Here is a 22,432-nt window from a genome sequence, read left to right as displayed (position 1 = left end):
GTTAAGCTCAATCAGCTGCGTTTGTGGCATAATGATTACAACAAAAAAATATTTCGAATCGTCCGTCCTTTTCTTAAAAAAAACTAAAATCGAAGTTACAGTGAGGCACTTACAATGGAAGTGAATGGGGCCAATTTTTGGAGGCTTTCAAGGCAGAAATGTGATGCTTAAAATTAATAATTTTATAAAAGCAATTACATTAGTTCTTCCACTAAAATTCATGCATTATTTGAGATGTAAAGTTGTTTAAATCTTATTTTTTACTGTCATTTTTAGGGTTTTAGGGTTTGTTGACATTACATTGTCATGGCAACGAAGTTGTAAAATTGGATATAACTTTACACAGAAAAGGTTCGTTAGCGATTTTTGCTATTTTAATTTTAAAGAAAAGTCAAAAACTAATTTTTGTGGTAATCAGTATTATGCCACAAATGCTGTCGATTGAGCTTAGCTTGTATTGAACCCGAAATATTCCTTGAATGCCGATAGTTAAAAGTCTGGTTATGCAAGAGTCAAACCCTTACTCATTCAGAAAAGTAGCTCCCTTACTGCAGAGTCGACACAACAGCTTTCCTTTCAGTCATGGACATACTAGTCCTTTCTTTCACGGTGTATAAATGAGCTCCATAATGCCAACGATGGGACCTTAATACTCTTGCTACTTATATCTGCAAGTCCAGCTGTCCCCCATGAACAAGGGGAATGTTTGGATCAGGACAAGTTCTTATTGTTCGGGTTTACACCCCAGACAGGTTTGCTGATTGCTATTGATGTGTCCCACCACTGGGACTCAGTAAGTGAGCTGTCCTTAGCTTGAAGAAATGTAGGCCTAAGTTGTCTTCAAGATCCTCTGTAGGGATATGCTGTTCCTCCGCATGAGGCATGGATTTAATCACTTAACCTGTCAGAGCATATGAGTTGTAAATAAAAACCCCTGCTCCCACAAGCCCTTTCTGAGAACACATAGAAATACACGCACAGGGACATATTTCCATTAGCACTGACAGGTTTTCTTAAATGTTTAATTTTACTTGGTCCAACTAACATGAAAACTCTGACCTAAGAGTCTGAGAGATTTTATTACCGTTCAGTTTATAGTCTAGCACAGCACAGAATCTTTATCTCAGCACATCAGCATTACGGGGATAATAAACAAACACCAAATGTGACGAGACAGTTAATAATGATGTTGCAGCAGCTGCACAGATTTGCATTAATATTACACTTGGTGGCACCAAAGGCACTGTCAGTTAGCACACTACGAAAACAGGGGCCAGGCGGTGCCAATTGCAGGGTAAAGTGCATGATTTTGTTCTGGCATGCAACCTACGCAATTAAATTTCATCTGACAACTGAGAATTCAACTCACCTTTAAGAGAATTAAAGTATCAAAACCAATAATAATTAGAGACCTCATGAAATCAAAATGAGAGTTTTGTGGCTTTTAGTCCATGTTTTTAGCTTTGAGGTCATGCTAGTGTACTCTTTGACAAAATAAACTTTTGAAAAAGTACGGGTGTTTCTTCAACTTTGGCACTTTTAGTAGTGTGGATTTCTAGAAAGTAAAGTCTCATTATAAATTTCACACTCTTAATCATTTTTAAAATGTGTCTTCTAACAATGTCCAACAGCGTATGTAGATGCATCACAGGGGATTTATGTAATTTTTTCTTAAGGTCTTGAAAATTCACACTACAGTGTCATTTCAAGCACATCTCAAATATTCAGTATTATGTTTAATTAGAATTCTGTTGTGGAAATGACTATTATGGAAATTACATTTTTAACATTTAAAAAAATACTCTCCAAACAAATAAAACATAATAATTGTACATAAGAACTAATTACACATTCAAACAGAACAATAACTAAAGGTTTGCATAGCATGCAGACATGATTTTATAATGAGATTTCACAGAATGAGTGCCATTTGAGTCTTCACTGAGTCTGTGTCATGTACTTGGCGCCATCTGCTGTGGCCATATGTAACTGTCCCCAATCACATGTCTCTCTGCCCAAATATGGATGATTTTTGGACCAATCTGAACCCAATCCGGTTGCTACATCATTTCCCTATGACATCATCTGATCCAGGAAAGCTAATGTGTTTTCAGCCAGATTGCAAGATGACATATAGGCAGATGATGTGTGAACATCTAATGATCTATGCATCCGATTACCTCGTGGGCTCGTTTGAAAGATAATTACCTCCTCTAAGTAATGGTATGTTATATATATTAATGCATTTATAATGCCTTCTCAATGCATTATAAATATGGGCTTCGTAGAAAGTGTTACCAAAGTTTCCAATTCAGTTTTAACCAACCTGGTCTCATAGTGAAAATGTGACTTTATATACATTTTTGCTAAATTTGTTATACGTGTCTCCAGGTACAATTCCCTGCAGTTTCCAGGTGAAATGAACACTAGAGGCACTACAACAACTGTGTGTTTTAAGCACTTTCACTCAAATCAGAATCAGAATCAGCTTTATTGCCAGGTATGCTTACACATACAAGGAATTTGTCTTGGTGACAGGAGCTTCCAGTGCACAACAATACAATACAGCAACAAGACAGAGATAATATTAATAAAAAAAGCAACCAATACACTTTTAAGGTTTTAAGACACTTTTACTGTAACGTATCTTTTGAAAAATTACACATTTTAATGCTTGTATTACAGACCCACCTACATATTTACACGTATAATCAATGAGCTGTGCTTGTACGGTAGTGCATCTCATTGAGTGTCGGACTTTGGACACGGAGGACTGCAGTTCAAAGCCAGACAAGAACTCAAGCTGACACATGACACACGACAGAGACATAGAAGCAACACGAAATGAAATGGCTGCTTCAGAAGATGTGCTTTTCATTTCGCTTATGCATTTTAAAACACTATCGGTTGGGGGGTCTGGGTAGCTCAGCAAGTAAAGACGCTGACTACCACACCTGGAGTCGCAAGTTTGAATCCAGGGCGTGCTGAGTGACTCCAGTCAGGCTTCCTAAGCAACCAACTGGCCCGGTTGCTAGGGTGGGTAGAGTCACGTTGGGTTAACCTCCTCGTGGTCACTATAATGTGGTTCTCGCTCTCGGTTGGGCACGTGGTGAGATTGTGCGTAGATGCCGCGGAGAATAGCGTGAAGCCTCCACACACGCTAGGTCTCCGTGGTAACACGCTCAACAAGCCACGTGATAAGATGCGCGGATTGACTGTCTCAGATGTGGAGGCAACTGAGATTCGTCCTCCGCCACCCGGATTGAGGCAAGTCACTACACCACCACGAGGACCTAGAGTGCATTGGGAATTGGGCATTCCAAATTGGGGAGAAAAGGGGAGAAAATAATAATAAAAGACCCCACTATCGATTAAGGTTAGGTGTTGGTTAAGGGTAAGGATGTCTGTTTTGTTAAGCTCTCATTTCTCTTTTCAGACATTATTGATTAAGTTTAGGGTAAAGTTTTAGGTTAGGGAGGTACATTTAATTAAATCCTCCATCGAAAATTCACCTTAAAAACCATGTCTGATTATAAACTAATTTCGCTCATTTTTTTTTTTTTACTGCACTTCATCTTGCATATAATTTATTGATTTACATTTAACAAAAATATTTTGGAGCCACGACTTTAAGGTTTGTTCAAAAAGTATAACAACAAGCCTCTAATTATGTTAGAATTGAACATGACTTACATTTCTAAGGATGCATCTGCAGACCACACATTCAAAACACATGGACCATTAACAGTCAGTGAAATGCACATATGCATAAACAGAAGAGCCAGTTCCACTAATAGAAAACCACTCGGGAGATACACTTTCATTTCTGGGATATTGCTTTCTTCTGTGTTGTTTTTGTGTATTGTTTTACTGAAGCCTGAAAATTCCGTTCATTTGTCTGTAGACTCTCACTGGCCTCTAAATGAAGATTAATGTCATGCCGAGCATCTAATGAGCACTATAACACTGCGCCCATACTGCTGCAGCGACAAAACACACAATTACTTGCTTTAGTTTCAGCAATTAAGGCCTGAACTTAATATTTCAACATATACATGAGTAATTATGAAGGGACAACACTACATTATATAACCATAATAAACATTAATGTATGTATTTGTGGGTCAGATTTGAGAACACACATATTAATACTGAATGACTTGCCAGGCTTCAATTCTGCCTTGTTTTACATTGTTTCCTTGGGATATTGACATTTTATGAAGAGTAACTGTTGCACTTTAAATAAACCTCACTATTCATTTCTTGACTAATACAGGCACTTCAAAACAATTTTTACAAATAGCTTAGGTTCCTGTAGTGCTTGGTTTCACATATTTCAGAGTTACAAAATACGCATCTTTACATAACAAAAAGTGAAGAAGAATACTGTCCAGTTTTGTAGAGAAGGGAATCTATATAGTAGATTAAGCGATATAAGCAATATAATAGATGTGGGTGAGAAACAGATCATTATTTAAGTACTTTTTTTTTTTTATTGTAAATCTCCAATGTGAAAGTGGAGATGTGTAGAATTACAGTGTTTCTCACCCAAAGTGATTGCATCACTGCAGAAGTCAAATAATAAACCTTTATGTGATTTTTGGAGCTTCAAATGTCTGGTCACCATTCACTTGCATTGTATGGACCTACAGAGCTGAGATATTCTTTCAAAAATCTTTGTTTGTGTTTAGCAGAAGAAAGTCATAAACAGATGGCATGATGGCATTCATTTTGGGGTAAACTATGCCTTTAAATACCCTATTATGGGCTTTTTAACTAAGTGTAAACAGTAAAACAACTATGAAACACAAAACAATTCATTAAAGAGCAAAAATGTCAAAGGTAACACATATCAAACCATTGCTTTGGCCAACCAATATTGTAATTAATATTTCGCATAAATCTGTATGACATTTAAAACACATGTGACAGTTCTTACCAATTAAAAATGAGACAACTTGTCCTGAACTGACATTTACAAAAAATACCTTTGTCCTGAGAACACAGTTCAACCTTGTGTTAAAATCTACTTTTATTATTTAGTTGACCTTTGCATGAATAATATATGCTATTTTGTACATGGCAATCTATCTGTATAGTGTTAGGACACCTGCATTGTACGGCCATAAACAATAGCTATTTTGCGGATAATAAGTCCATACTGGCACATTGGTTATGGAATGCAACATATTCTTCAAAAAATAACTAGGAGATGCTTCGGCTTATTATAGAACGGCAATTGAAATAACATGTTATTGTTGTTGCACTATTATTTAGCTGTTAAAAAGCAATGACATTTACATTTTTTATTTTTTTTATTTTGTGGGCTGTACACTCTGCCTCGTTGATGATACAGACTTTGTGTGGCACAGATTGGACAAAAGCATAATTCACAGATGCCAGTGATTGAGAATGAATGGAAAGAATGAGAAAACAGATTGAATTATCATTACATTTGAAAACAACGATTTTCTTCCCTCATTTCTGACAGGATAAGAATCCTATTGTGAATCTGGGCCAGATGCCCAATGTTCCCGAGTTCATTTGAAAATTTGCATGGCATATTAGTGTTGCAGCTGTGGTACACATCAGAGAAACATCAGAGGTTATGTCTTCTGCCACACACTCAAAAAGAGAATAGCTCCAATAATTGGCCTATAATACAAAAATGATAATGTCTCTTGATGATCATGTCCGTAGGCAATGGCTTTTCAAATTTCAGATCAATATAAGTTCATTTTGATCACATTTCTTTTAATCAAAATATAATCTTTTATAGTTACCAATTTCCTGTGCACTATTGACCCCCTGCAATCACCAGGGTTGTGCTAAATTGAGAATTGAATTTAGAATGCCCTTTAAATTACAATTTAAAAAATAGGATGCAAAATAATTTTTACATTTGTAATTAAGGAAGTAGAATTAAAATGGAATACAAATTCAACTAAATTCATATTTAACTGATGTAAGTGTAGTTTTAAATAATTATTAAAAGTAGTTTTAATAATAAAAAATATTTTTTCAGTATTAATAAGTTCAGTATAATTATGCTTACACAATAACATATATGAAGTATTTCTTGAAACATTAGATATGATTAATCGTTGTTTAAAATGCAATCTGTAAAAATTAACATTTAATTTGTATATATTTTATAATATTAAAAAACTTTAATTTTATCAACCCTAGTTGAAGAAGATGTAATTTGTGTAATTTTGTCTTCAAAATGGAGACAAACAGAATGAAGCAGGCTTCCAAGATGGAAACCTTAAACAGTAAAACTAATAAATTAACTGTCCTTGCCTTTTTTTGAACAAATTAATGTTGTTGTTCGAATTGCACTTCAATAAATTATTTTAATTAAGTTGATCTGACATTGTATAGCTCTTGAAATGTTTAAAGTACATACAACCTTCAAGCCTTTGGGCTTTTCAGCTTTTTTTTAAAAGGATTTATCAAGCTACCATTAAAGTTGTTTTTTTCTTGTTCAAATTACAACTCACGAATGTAAAGGAAACCAATTCTTAAAACCTGAATATCAGCCAAAACTGCCAATAATGCACTTTTTCCAGCAAACCTGCGAGAAATCCTACAAAGAACATGAAGCCAACAATACACGTTGCCAAGGGAACACAAGCAAATGTGGAGGCCATGCTGCCTATCTCAAATCCACAAGCAACCCAAAGTCATCTCATCACAATAATACTTAACGCGCTTAGCTTTGTATTTCTCTCCATGCTGAGTTTCCCTCCAGTACAACACTCAATCTCCATCTCAAACCAACTTCTGCCATCTCTCATGGACCCATGCCGAACTTCCCACAACAAAATCTTATTGACATTTATATGCTTATATGTGAAATGAGGTAAGCCTCATGGGACTCCACTATGTGATTGCCTTATTAAAAATTAAACTCACGCAGTCCCATCTACACACAGAACACCGCAATAAAATCCAAACATATTTTTTTGTTGTGTAACACAGCTGATACATATCATGTGGCTTTTCTTGGATTCTGGTAAATGAAGCACTCCACACTCCATGCTGTCTCTCTGCACAGTATTGTACTCTGGGCCCAGCTGTTACTGAATTATAAGTAACTACAATGTGTTTCTTCTTAGGAGGAAAGAAACGGGCACATTTATTACTGTCTTTATACCATACTAATATAAAACAAGCTAGCCCAGCTGACATGGAGTGGATACTTGTTAATAATACTTGACACAAAGAACCCTATAACAATGACCAATTTGCATTTTAATTTGATGATTTGTACTGTAATCTGGACACTTAGAAACCAGCACATAAAATGGGGCATCAATTTAACTTGTTTTGATATTATGAACAGCTACTTATACTGTACTATATTTACACTGTGCACATTTCTGCATACATGACCAAAATGGCTTCAATGGCACACACACTACACTGTATTTTTACATCATTACATATTTCTGTGATAAGATATATACAGTGGCAAGAAAAAGTATGTGAGCTTTTTGGAATTACCTGCATTTATGTATAAATTTGTCTAATGATCTGGTTTCATCTTTATTAAGGTTACAATAATGAACAAAGAAATCTGTTTTAACTAATACCACTCAAGTTATTGTATTGTTCTTGTACATACTGAATGCATCATTCAAACATTCACAGTGTAGGTAGGAAAAAGTATGTGAACCCCTAGACTAATGGCGTTATATATACAAAAAAAAACTAATTAGAGTCAGGAGTTGGCAAATCTGGCATTCAATTAATGAAACGATAATGGAGGTGTGGGTTAGAACTACTTTGACTTATAAAAAGCAGCCAAACATTTTGAGATTGCTATTCACAAGAAGCATCTGCTTACGTGGACCATGCCTTGCAAAAAAGAAATCTCAGAAGACCTACGATAAAGAATTGTTGCTTTGCATGAAGATGGAAAGGGTTAAAAAGTTATCTTGAAGAGCTCAGACATTCATCTGTCCACGGTTAGACAAACTGGCTATAAATGGAGATGATTTAGTGCTGTGGCTACTCTTCCTAGAAGTGGCCGTCCAGCTAAGATGACTGAAAGGGCACACCGTAGAATTCTTAGTGAGGTAAAAAAAGAATCCTAGAGTGACAGCTAAAAACTTACAGCAATCATTGGAACTGGTTAACATCTCTGTTCATGAGCCTACTATACAGAAAACATTAAACAGGCATGGTGTCCATGGCAGGACACCACAAAGGAAGCCACTGCTTTCCAACAAAAACATTGCTGTGCACCTGAAGTTTGCCAAAGACCACCATGACACTCTACAACGCTACTGGGAAAATGTTTTGTGGACTGATTAAACTAAGGTTGAATTGTTTGGGAAGAACACGCAGCACTACTCATGGCTTAAAAAGGGCACTGCATACCAACATGAAAACATCCTCCCAACATTAAAGTATGGTGGAGGGAGCATCATGATTTGGGGCTAATTTGCTGCTTCGGGGCCTGGACCACTTGCCATCATCATAATCATCAGTTTATCAAGATGTCCTACTACAGGATAATGTCAGGGTGGCTGTGCGCCAGTTGAAGCTTAGTAGAAGTTGGGCAATGCAGCAGTACAATGACCCTAAACATCGAAGTAAATCCACTAGAGACTGGCTTCAAAAAAAGAAAATTCACCTTTTGGAGTGGCCCAGTGGGCTGAAGCAGTTCTGTAAGAAAGAATGGTCCAAAATTCCTTCTGAAAATTGTGCAGGTCTAATCCGCAGCTACCAGAAACACTTTTCATTTATCTTTTTTTTCTGTTTGTCTTTTTATTTTAGTTCACTGAGCATAATAGTCTGTTTCAGTCATCGTTAATAAAACGTCCTGAAAAACAATAAAATACAAATTCCATGTTTATTCATTGCTCTTACACGTAAAGCAGTCCTGTCCATTGGCACACAAATATATCTATATAAACGGTTTACCAAAATCTCTACTAGTTAACATTTCTACTGGCACATTGTATATACCATCACACCTCCTAGCTCTGCATAGGACTGTCAAAAGTAAGATAATATAACACAAATTTGAATTAAAAATGGAAAATAACCATATTTATTCACTTAATATTACTAAATGTCATTTGTTGAACTAAACACGCAATTGAGTGTGGTCATGTGATGACAATATAGCATTCTGCATACTTTTTAACATATTATTTAAAAAAAATAGCAGCCAGTAAATAGAATATACAGCGCAATAGGCAGAGCAATAGTTTTCCTTTCTGAACACTGCCTATATCTCCTCTAATGATAACAGCAATACGAGAATGTGAAGATAGCACTTTTTCCACAACATGTCTAGAAAAGGCTTAGTAGCACTGCAGCTGGGAGGTGGATTCAGCTCATGTGAGGTTTTAGCTATCTCACTCTGAAGCTCTGATAGCCGAGCTCCTTTATCCACCCTCTTTAGGGCTACACGAAGGAAATCTTCTCACCAGGCTCAGGCTTTGCTGGGAATGGTGATAATGACTTCATATTAGGGACCGACTCTGAACAGAAGATAAAGGAGCAAATTACACACTCAAAGACAGCGCCCATTAGGATGAGGTTTTTCAGGGGGGTTTTTTCCCCTCAAACTGAGGATAGAGTTGGTATGAGAAGAAGGCAGATGGGTGTTGAGCAAGAAGGGGATCTCTAGAGGGATTATGCTATATTTTTGATTCGCGTCCCTCGTCCTCCCATGGTTTAATATGCGTCAGAACTCAATCTCACACCCTGAGTGCTGTTGATAAGCCTCAGCATGGTGGCATCGGACACCAGAGAGAAGTTTATGTAGGGCTGGCGCATGGCAGAAAATCGAATTTCTCTGTAGACAATGAGGTCTATTTTTACAGTCAGGCCGGATGAAAAGAGCGCACTCCACAGTCAATGTTTCCCACAGATTCACACATTGTTCTATGTAGACTGAATTTTTTTTTTTTTTTTTATAGAAGTTGAGCAACTTGTTAAGAGCAAATTTAATTAAGTGACAAAAACTCGAAACACACGTTTTGTATTCATCTTTAGTAGCAGAGCAGTGTTTTGTTTCTGTGCTATAAACTTTCCTATCACTTATTGATTCAGGAGAAATATTCTTGTATGCTGTCAAACAATAATATAACACAATCACACTGAAAGAGGCTGATAAAAACCCACTGGAAAAAAGGGGTCTTTTGTAAATATTTTTCTCAATAGCCAAGCTCCATAATTCTATATAAACCGGATGCTTAAAGTCAACATGAAATTGACCCTATTATATACCACCCTACTTTCTTAAAGGAATATTCCAGGTTCAATGCAAGTTAAGCACAATCGACAACATTTATGGCATAAAGTTAATTACCACATACAGGTGCATCTCAATAAATTAGAATGGTGTGGAAAAGTTAATTTATTTCAGTAATTCAACTCAGATTGTGAAACTCGTGTATTAAATAAATTCAATGGACACAGACTGAAGTAGTTTAAGTCTTTGGTTCTTTTAATTGTGATGATTTTGGCTCACAATTAACAAAAACCCACCAATTCACTATCTCAAAAAATTAGAATATGGTGACATGCCAATCAGCTAATCAGCTCAAAACACCTGCAAAGTTTCCTGAGCCTTCAAAATAGTCTCTCAGTTTGGTTCACTAGGCTACACAATCATGGGGAAGACTGCTGATCTGACAGTTGTCCAGAAGACAATCATTGACACCCTTCACAAGGAGGGTAAGCCACAAACATTCATTGCCAAAGAAACTGGCTGTTCACAGAGTGCTGTATCCAAGCATGTTAACAGAAAGTTGAGTGGAAGGAAAAAGTGTGGAAGAAAAAGATGCACAACCAACCGAGAGAACTGCAGCCTTATGAGGATTGTCCAGCAAAATCTATTCAAGAATTTGGGTGAACTTCACGAGGAATGGACTGAGGCTGGGGTCAAGGCATCAAGAGCCACCACACACAGACATGTCAAGGAATTTGGCTACAGTTGTCGTATTCCTCTTGTTAAGCCACTCCTGAACCACAGACAACGTCAGAGGCGTCTTACCTGGGCTAAGGAGAAGAAGAACTGGACTGTTGCCCAGTGGTCCAAAGTCCTCTTTTCAGATGAGAGCAAGTTTTGTATTTCATTTGGAAACCAAGGTCCTAGAGTCTGGAGGAAGGGTAGAGAAGCTCATAGCCCAAGTTGCTTGAAGTCCAGTGTTAAGTTTCCACAGTCTGTAATGATTTGGGGTGCAATGTCATCTGCTGGTGTTGGTCCATTGTGTTTTTTGAAAACCAAAGTCACTGCACTCATTTACCAAGAAATTTTGGAGCACTTCATGCTTCCTTCTGCTGAAAGATGCTGATTTCATTTTCCAGCAGGATTTGGCACCTGCCCACACTGCCAAAAGCACCAAAAGTTGGTTAAATGACCATGGTGTTGGTATGCTTGACTGGCCAACAAACTCACCAGACCTGAACCCCATAGAGAATCTATGGGGTATTGTCAAGAGGAAAATGAGAAACAAGAGACCAAAAAATGTAGATGAGCTGAAGGCCACTGTCAAAGAAACCTGGGCTTCCATACCACCTCAGCAGTGCCACAAACTGATCACCTCCATGCCACGCCGAATTGAGGCAGTAATTAAAGCAAAAGGAGCCCCTACCAAGTATTGAGTACATATACAGTAAATGAACATACTTTCCAGAAGGCCAACAATTCACTAAAAATGTTTTTTTTATTGGTCTTATGATGTATTCTAATTTTTTGAGATAGTGAATTGGTGGGTTTTTGTTAAATGTGAGCCAAAATCATCACAATTAAAAGAACCAAGGACTTAAACTACTTCAGTCTGTGTGCATTGAATTTATTTAATACACGAGTTTCACAATTTGAGTTGAATTACTGAAATAAATGAACTTTTCCACGACATTCTAATTTATTGAGATGCACCTGTAAATTAATTTTCCATTTCTTTAAAAAACTGCAAAAAAACTAGTTACAGTGAGGCACTAACAATGGAAGTGAATGGGGAATGGGGAAATGTGAAGCTTATTGTTTTATAAAAGCACACATTAATTATTGTGTATTATTTGATCTGTAAAGTTGTTTAAATTGTTGTTTTTGTAGTGTACTACTGTTCTAGGCGAATAAACTTCTAGTTATTTGTCACCAGCATTACTTCATCATGGCAATGAAGTTGTAAAATTGGATGTAAGCTTACACAGAAAAGTGAATTTATCACACAAAAACCATGTTAACACACACATTGTTTATGCCTTTTGAAACAGTGAGTTTTTTAACATTTACGGATTGGCCCCCATTCAATTCCATTGTAAGTCAAATTAACGACAGAATCAGTTGTGAGTGTTAGGTGGTGTAACGGGTAAAGGATGGGCAAGGAGGAGTCGGGAACTGGCATAACAGTCAACGTAAACTTTAATGACATAAATGAACTTAAAACAACATTAAAAAAAAACATAAACACACACACACACAGCAGCTGCGTGTGTCTCTCTCTCTCTCGAACTGGCGCTCCCGGCTCGTCTTTATCTCTCTCTCCTGCTGATTAGTTGACTCAGCGCTGGCAGTGCACCCTCACATCCCAGCCACGCCCTCCTCCTCGTCACACTCCTCCCCCGCCTGATTAAGGCCGTGGTGCCATCCGGACTGCCCTACACTGCCCCCCCCCCCCCCCAATGAAGCTTGTGCCATACAAGTTTCCATTCCCGTAGATAATGTAGCTGCCCATGGAGGCGAAAGACAGTGCGTCATCTCACTACAGTGATACATTTATGTGTAGTGAATTTGGTAGTATAAATGTACACAGGATGGGTTAAAGTGCCCGTGTACCTCCACCATTATATGCAGGGAAACAGTATGTGTGAGCTAGGAATTGAATTAAACTGTCCTTATTATGGAAGGAAATTTATAACGGAATTAGTCGCATTCGACAACCATTATAAATTAGATAAATGACAAATAACTAGATTATTTGTCTGAATAAAATTCTCCACCATTAAAATCATAATACAATGTTTCGCTGTATCCGCTCACAATTTCTATTGTAAGGAATTAGCTTTAATAAGGGAATTATGATTAATTCTCTTATTGGAGTAATATTATTCTCATGGCTTATTGAAAATAATATTACACATATTTAGGTACAGCTTTGAAGTGAAATCTTTTAAAAACAGGGATGAGTTTATTTATCAAAATATACCACTGTCAAATAAGGGAAACATGAATAATTAATCATAACTCGTTATAATTAATTATAAATATTTGGATCAGTTAATAGAATTAACTTGATGTAGCTGAATTAACATTACAATCAGTTAATCTGTTTGTCCAGTGAACACTCAGTATTGATCGTCTATCAACTCTCAGAAAGGATATTTTTCGTTTCAAAAGAAAGGAGAAAGAAGCTATGACAAGAGTCATTTAACCATCTGAAAGAACCATCAGTTTCTTACTTCAAAGCTCCTTTGTTAACAAAAGGGTTCACAGCTTATACTAAACCTCTGTTTAGTTAGTAAATTGTATGATACTTGCAATGCCTTGGCTGTTGAGAGAGAGCTCAGATGCAATCTCAGGAGAAAGTCTTGATGGTTCCTTGAGTTGATGGTGTTGAAGTTGCAATCAATTTCTTCTGTGTTGAATGAAGAAATGATGATGACCTTGCGGTGTTAGTTTGACTCAGTTATGGTCAAGGAAGTTACACATGGCTTGATGTGTTAAGGCCTGCCGGCCCGGGTGTTTCCGATCCCACACGAGCAGCAACTAAGAGCAGAAGGGAGAAAGAGAAGAGGGAAGAGAGGTGCCCTTTAACTCCTGAGGGATTTCACTCATCTCGAGTTTGGCTTGACCAAATAGAATGGTGCAATTTTCTAGTGGGAAAAGTTCCTTTGTTTGGAAGCTGACTCATTTGCATGATTGGAGTAAGCTAGTAGGTTGTGCCCCTTTATGCTCTGATTAATATAACAAGCATACAATGCATGCTATAAGGGGGTGCTATACTCCAATGTTTAGGGCATCACACAAGGATTAATTTGATAGGAAGCATGATACCAATAATTTTACATTATCTAGTGGCTCTGTCATAAAGCATGCACAAAACGGTATACAGTACAAAAGACACTATACGAGACAGTAATAATCATACACACAATGTCCTGAGGATATGCATGTTCATTTATAGAACAGTTTGTCTATAAATTAATGAAGAATAGTCTGTTTTATGGGCTTTATGTGTCTTTCCTAGGGGGGAATGCAGTGAGTTTCTTCTCAGCCACATTTCTTTGCTTTTGCATGTGGCTACCTTCCCCCACCTGGAATTTCTCTGAGGTCCACTTGTTGCTGGACCAGTGTCAGCAAAGGGGTAGTAAAAACTGATAATGATTAGTGGGAGAGCAGACATCTCGGAGTCTGCTTGGGCCTACTTGGACCTTTGCTTGTTACAGTCTTGAGACGTCTGTTGGATTATTCATTAAATAATGAATAATTGTGTGTCTGATTGGTCCAGATGCTACATATGATTGAAAATGTATTCCATCCTTTTCTGTAGATTATTTATAAATGATTGGCTAGACAACATACAGCAAACATGATGACAATCAGCTTTGGAATGCTTGTAAATGTAAAAACAATTTCTGTCGGACTAAACTGGCACTAAAAGTGGATTAATAATTTGAATTAATATATGCAGCATATGTATGTTTTATATATTGTAAACATATTGCAGCTTTATCACTTTCTGAAACATCCTTTTTAACACATTCTGAATTCAATGTAAATTTTATCTCATTTTCACTCCGCCAAGATGCATTTTCACACTTCCTCCTCTTTGCACAATGAAAAGCGAGAAATGTATGTGCACAACAATGCATATACTGGTTAAAATGTCACACACAAAAGAAAACAACAAAACAAAACAAAATGATCATTTTAGCTAAAAGGAAGCCTTTTTTTTTTTTTTTTTGCATGCTTCTCAAAATTATGGCTTCTGTAAATGTGCCTGTCCAGCTGTGCTCCATCTCCAAGCTGATGGATTAATGATAGCTAAACATGCTGTTTGAGAATCAGTGCGGTATAATTACACAGCAACACAATCTGCTTTCAGGGATGACGATAATGGGCAAAGAGCCTCGGCCAACCTTTCATTTGCCTGTCAGCATGTAAAAGGTTCCCTACGGAGCAGACTACTTTTTAAAAACCAACCACTGCAGTGTCACATGGACAGAAGATGGAGAATCACTGTTTTAACAGCCCTTAAACAGTTTTTTTTCACATGGCATAATGCAAGTTTTACTGGCTCTGTAAGTTTATCAAGAATTTCAGGGATGTGCGCAAACAGAAATATCAGCAAATAAACATCTTAGCAAAACAAAAAAATATTTTTGCGTTTTGTAATAATTTTTGCCAAACTAAAAGAAGCCTGTTCGCCCAGTAAGTATAAATTAGCCTTGAGGGTGGATTAGCATTTACACAACAAATGTGATGTGGTCCCATGCATTTTTAACCACCTCTGAATGTGGTTTGAGTGATCACAAACCATATTGGACCCTGTTTACAACTATTTACAACTACTGTCCACTTCAGATCAGATCACCCAAGATGGATGTTAATACCAGGTGTAAACTGGGTCGCTGTCCCTGTCATATTCTCCATCCCTCACAAATGCCTGAAATCTTGAGTTGCTCCCGCAAGACTCACAAAAAGAAATGGCCTAATTTTATTGTCATTGATTTGAGCATTATGCTGTGGATCTTTGGGAGATTATTGCATTAAAAGGGGCATGTAATTTAATTAAAAATGCAGGGCTGAGGAATGCGCAATGTCATAATTCCATCTGATATGCGATCAGACGCAGGAGCTTCAGCGCAAGACTCTGGCCGCGTGCCATGAGCTATGAACTCTGCTGACTGCCCCGACAAATGCACTTTTATTTTCCTGAGGGAGCTGCCTTTCAGGACATGATTTATGTGGCCATGTTCTCCACAGAGACTCGCATATGTGTTTATCAGAATGGCTGCACAGTCGTCTCTTGTCACCCAGCGCAAATCTGTGGCTATTGTTTTCAGGAACAATGGGGATATTTTTAAACCAAACTATTACTCGGCAAAAAAGTGTTTAATTTCCAGCAGCACTTTTGGACAGTGAGATGGACTCACAGTGTAAAAATAGGGACACTACTAACACAACTACTGTACATTTTTAGTAGTGTTACAGTACTTGTTTTCAAATCGGCAGTTAGCTAATAATAAAGCAAGCTAATACAGAAATCAGTTTTATTTATTTTTTTATTACATGTTTTAAAGTTTAATCACATTTTATCATTGAAAGGTGTTAAATCAAATGGATTCATTAAACTTAAATCAAATGAAAATATAACAATTAATTTTCAACATTACACTGCATAATTTTTTATCAAAAGTACATTTTATTAACTGTGCATTTATATATTCTGTTTATCCCAAATATGTCAAATTCCCTGACATTCCACATTTTATATTTTAATTCCATTTTAATAACTGGATTTCGTGATTTCGTCCGTGTTTTCTGTATCATGGAAATCAAAGGTCGTACTATTAATGAAAAAGGCAATAAAGAGCACACTCTCCTAAACTGTCTCTTCTCACGCATTGTAAAATTTTATTGATACTAGTGAATTTATTTGTTCTGATTAAAATTAACTGATTAAAAAAAACAGTTCCTGCACAGAAGTCATGTGTGGCAATTTAGGTCTTCTTTTTTATTGTTAGAAAATTAAGTTAAACGCTGCAGATTTGTTTTGTTTTTTTAATTGTACTTTGTATGTTAACTTTTATTTTGTAACCCCATTTGAAACTGCTCATTCATTTAAAAAACCCTCATTGTTTTTATGCCAGAAAATACAGATCTGCTTAAATTATAAATTAATAAGATTGCATAATTAGATTTTTCAAAACACATGGCCCCTTTAAGTAGCTTCATTGTGGTTAACTTCTTTTTGATATTAGCTTGTAGTGTTGCTAGCTACTTTTTTCTTGAAGTACTTAAATTATGATTATTTTGTAGCTTGAAAAGCTAAGTTATAGTTTCAAAGTACTGTAGCTTCCCCAAAACTGTTAGCTCAACAGCCAATGATCAGTTAGGTATGCACAGTGAAGTGTTAGCACATCAGTGGAGAAGAGTCAGGGCTAAACACAGAGGGCACAAGCCAATTTCAAGAGGTTCCAATTTAGCACCAGTGTAGCTGCTCCTCCTATTGACCTGCATTACAGCAGTTTGCACACAGTAAGACCTGAAGACAAACTGACTCTTATAAACCGACTCTCTACATCTCCAAAGAAAGAGCCCTGTGCTGGCCCGAGTTAACCCAGTCTGAGCTGTATGTCTCACTGTTTCCACAGTTTCAGGCTGGTTTGTTCTAACTCTCAACACTAGCATCGTAGTGGGATGGAGGCTTTTCCGGGTAGCAGCCTGACATCCTTTAGTGACACAATGATCTAGGTTGACAGTCTTTAGCTTTAGCCAAGACACTAAACTTGCGTGGAAACTTTGTTAGGACTCACAATGGCTCTCTCATGAGACTTTGACTATGAGTTGTGTGCATTTAAGGACATTACGTCAATAGTGGTCAGTACACCACTATAGTGAAATATTACAGAGTATAGAGCCGTTCTTGCGTATATCTGCTTCTATGTGATTTTTTTTTATAGTTGGTCTATGTAAACTTTCACTACCCTGAAAAGACCATATCCTGGTTGACCAGCATATTTTAGTGGAGAACAACATGGCTATGCTGGTCCACCAGGTACACCAGCATCAAAACAGCGCCAAATGGCATAAACAACTGGCATGGAAATTCATGCTGGTCTTTTCAGCAGGGTAGACAGATGTCTTCAACTGTTGCATCACATCTTCACTTTTATTTTCAGCATCTTGCACCATGACAAGTGCATTTTTAAGGCACCTGCATTCTAGTCCATTCTGCTGTGCCATGTTGTTTTTTAATGCACCCTGTGTGAATGGCCCTTTAGAATGTTATAAAACAAACAGTTCAGACCCTAATTTCTGATTGGATGAACCATGTTTGAAGCCATTATAACATAACTAATTACACACCTGTGACCACACACCAGTTGGAGATATATTAATGCACCAATTTGCTATGTTGCTTGGCAACTATAAACAGCCTACAGTTAGGCTCATGAAATTATTATTATCATTGTTTATACAGTTAACATTTATTGAACATTGGTATATTTAATTATATTGTTGTTCCTGCCATTTCATAAAAGGTTAGGGGGGTTTCTATTTGCTTTGTGCCCATGAACACCCCTCACCTATGGTAAAAGCAATGAAAACAACTGTCTCTTGAAGCTTATTGCCAGAGACGTCCTTAGGGCCCAGCGCTTCGGAGGAGCCCCACAGTGATCACTATCACCCCACCCAAATCAAATGAATAGTTTTCAGAGAAAAATAAATTAAGCAGGCAGGGAAAACAGATAGCAACACGTAAAAACGTTTTAAATCATTGCATGGCTTTTTATTTATTAGTTTGACTGGAGAAGATATGGGCTGAAATATGCCAGTACTGTACATAATAGGGACCCCATACTGCTTCCAGCACTCCGAGCTTTTACTGCAACAAAACTGTGAGCATTTTTTTCTTGTAGCATCTCTATGGCAGAGTGAGAGGGTTTTTTCTCCAAAGCCCTTCCACAACTGTGATAATTACCCATGCTTCTTTCCTATGCCTCATTTGCATAATCAGCACCAGTCATTCATTGTGGTGGCACAAAAGAATATAATGAGACAAAAGAGTAACAAGGGAGATTTCAGATGCCTGCACAATGCTACCACATTCTTATAGTTCCAACGTCTAAAGATTTTCACAAATTCACAATTACATCCATGCAAAACTTTGGGATGTTCCAACCCACTCATGTTCTACAGTTTTATTGTTTTTCTTATTTTTTTTGAATGGTTTTTGTCATAAATGGACAGTTTGAGTGGCATTTTTCCATTACAATCAAAAGTGAAGAGTAATAAACAAATCTGAAGGTTGTTGCCAGGTCTGTGCTCTTCTGAAACGGCCTTCGGAGTCATTTTCGCCCATCGAAAAAAAAAGAGACTTGCTGTTTACACTGCATCAAAGGGAATGAAGAGAGCTCAACAGGCTTTCAACATCTGTCCTGAGTGTCATACACAATACATGCCCCCACAAATGGTTTTCATAAAAGCTCTGCACTGAATGCTACACTCATGGCTTCAGAAAGCTAAAGTGAGCATATTAACAACATACTTCAGTGTATAAATCTAGGGCCTACTATATCAAGTCAAATTAAGTTAAAGGGATATTTCACCCAAAAATGGTAATTATCTCATAATTTACTCATGCCGTCTCAAACTCGTATGACTTTCTTCTGCAGAACACAAATGAAGATATTTTGGAAAATGTATAATGATGTGCATTGTCCAAAAAAAACAAAACAAAAAAAAGTCAATGGGATCCAAAACTTTCAAGCTCTAAAATAGGACATAAAGACAGCTGTACAGTGCTCTGTGCATGTGTCAAAAAAGTGTGAACAAGCTTCTGTCATCAAAGTGCAGATGTCAAGATTTAGAGTGAAAAAGGACTTAAATTGTGGTCGGTTCAAAGTGATCGTATGACTTCAGAAAACATGAATGAAACCTCTAAAATTGTATGGATTACTTTTATGCTGCCTTTATGCCCTTTTTGGAGCTTGAAAGCTTTGGACAAAAACATCATAAATCCTGTTCAGCAGAAGAAAGAATTTCATACGAGTATGAGACAGCATAAGGGTGAGTAAATGATAAGAGAATTGCCATTTTTGTGTGAACTATTCCTTTAAGGGTAGCACAAGGATTACATAAATATAGCATTCAACTGATGTGAACGCAGCTCATCCAGTCACATTTATAATATATTTCTGTTTTAAGTCTTTTATTTTTAACTCACAATGTGAAGCTGCTGTTTTCACACTGATGCCAGACTTGTCTTTTATTTGTTTAAAATAATGTTAACTTCTGGGTAATCTATCAATCAATTTTCAAATAAAACCGAGAAGAATCAAATAAGATATCGTATCTTTCATTGGTAAAGGATGTAATTCACTGTATTGACTAAATATATCAGGTTATTTTGTGGTTATTTAATATATGAAATGTTTTTGGGTTGAATTTCCAAAAGCAAAAATAACAGCATTGGGGCATATTATGTTAATGGGATATAACATTACTCATACCGTGATCATACCACCCACTCATAGTTAGCACTAATCAATTATTCAGCATTTTACATTTGGGTAAATAATGATCCCAGATTACTTTTGGTATTGGATATCCCATAATTCCATTTCAAAATCTCTCTGCTTCTAGCCATCCCACACGCATACAAAAAGTTTTAAACAATGGATGCCTAAAGCCTGCCATGAATCTATTGCTGAGCTGTTGGAGTTTGTGAGAGATCTGAGACCAAGCCAGATCAAACTAGAGCTCTAATACAATGGATCAGTTCCCAAACTCTTCCATTTCCACTAAACCAGAATGTCACATCTTTCACTGCAGTGGCTTCTCTCTTTCCTTTCTTTCATTCTCTTAGGTATATCACTTTCTTTTCAACGTTTAAGTCATATTTCACTGCCATGAATGCTCCGGTGTGGGCTGCCCCTTTTTCCTGGAGCGTGGCCCCATGATGGGCTAAGAAGAAAGAGGATAGCACCTGCTCCTTTACTGGGAACTCAGTCAAGACAACCAGGGGTAACTGAGATGACAAAAGAACTCCTCTGAGAGGCCCCTTGAACATCCTCTGGCTAAAAACCGCAGTCTAGCTCCTCTCTTTCACACAGAACAAAAAATAAATCTATCCTTTCATTCAGTCAACTTTTGTAGCACTCAGAGCAAAGCTTGAGGAGAAGGAGTTACACAGGTGATGAGAAGCATACTAATATTTGCTTTAAGCACTGGAAAGCTGGATGTTTGTATGTGAGGGTGTCTCTCACAATGCTTGCACTTTTAACAAGGACATTTAAAGAGCGCTGAACATCCAATTGGAGATACATAAACTGCAGGGCTAGCCAGTGTGCTGACACAAGCTTTCGCTGCAGTGTTTTTTTTTTTTTCATTGCATTATAATTACTTGCTAATAAATCTCCCCTTTCAAACTCTTTTATTTACAAATAATGCCGTATTTAATAGGTGCAATACATTTTGCAGTGCACCTGAGCACATGACTAGCTTTTGAGGGAGGAAACAAGGAAGGAAGGAAGGAAGGAATGACAGATGTAAGGATAGATTAAAGAATGGAAGGATGGAATGAAGGAATCAAGGATGGAAGGAATGAAGGATGGAAGAAAGAAGGAATGAAGGATGGAAGTAATGAAGAAATGAAGGATGGAAAGACTGAAGGAATGAAGGAATGAAGGATGGAAGGAATGAAGGATGGAAGGATGAAAGGAATTATGGAAGGGTAGAAGGATGGAAGTAATGATGAAAGGATGGATGGATCATGGAGGGAAGGAAGGAAGGATGGATGGATGGATGGATGGATAGATGGAAGGAAGGAAGGAATGAAGGAAGGAAGGATGGAAGTAAGGATAGATGTAAGGATGAAGGATGGATGGATGGATGGATGGATGGAATGAAGGTATGAAAGATGGAAGGAATGAAGGAATGATGTAAGGATGGATGTAAGGATGAAGGATGGATGGATGGGTGATGGATGGATGGAAGGATGGATGGATGGATGGATGGAAGAAAGGAAGGATAGAAGGAATGAAGAATAGATGGAATGGAGGATGGAAGTATGGAAGGATGGAAGGAAGGATGGATGGAATAAAGGAATGAAGGTATGAAAGATGGAAGGAATGAAGGACTGTGCACACTGGAGGTAAAAATGAGCTATATTTTTTTTTATATTTTCTTGGCAAAGAAAACTTGAGCATCAGTATGAACACCTAATGAGGTGAGAAAGCTGTTTATGTGTGTGTGTGTGTGTGTGTGTGTGTATGTGATTGGCTAGCTGGTGGCATGGATGTCTCTGCATCAGTCTTAACTAAAAAAAACCCCACCTGGGCAGCCTGTTAGCTGCACTGCAGGCAAAGACAGCCCCCATTGCAAAAACTGCTAGACTTTGAGAGGCATATTCCCAGGCAACTCATGTGCTTCCACAGGCGCTGTCACATTCCGTTACAGGGCTTTGCTGGTCCATATCCAGCTTATCTGCAACTTCTCCTAACTGAAAAGCAATGTGCTGATGCGGTGGATATTGAGAGATAGGGTTGTTTATGTCCCATGTAATAGCTATGATTCATCAGATAACATTTCTTTGAATCATGGAAACTTGTCTTACAGATATGTGTGGAATCATGCACACATAATAAAGCAAAAAGCCAAGAGAGGCTGTATGTTACAGTGATTTTATCACAGGTAAAGTGTGTGGACATGATGTGAAGTGTTTTATACAAT

Source organism: Myxocyprinus asiaticus, chromosome 45 (assembly GCF_019703515.2).
Source record: "Myxocyprinus asiaticus isolate MX2 ecotype Aquarium Trade chromosome 45, UBuf_Myxa_2, whole genome shotgun sequence".
Taxonomy (NCBI): Eukaryota; Metazoa; Chordata; class Actinopteri; order Cypriniformes; family Catostomidae; genus Myxocyprinus; species Myxocyprinus asiaticus.
The sequence above is the reverse complement of the archived record's forward strand: the minus strand, read 5'-3'. Positions refer to the sequence as shown.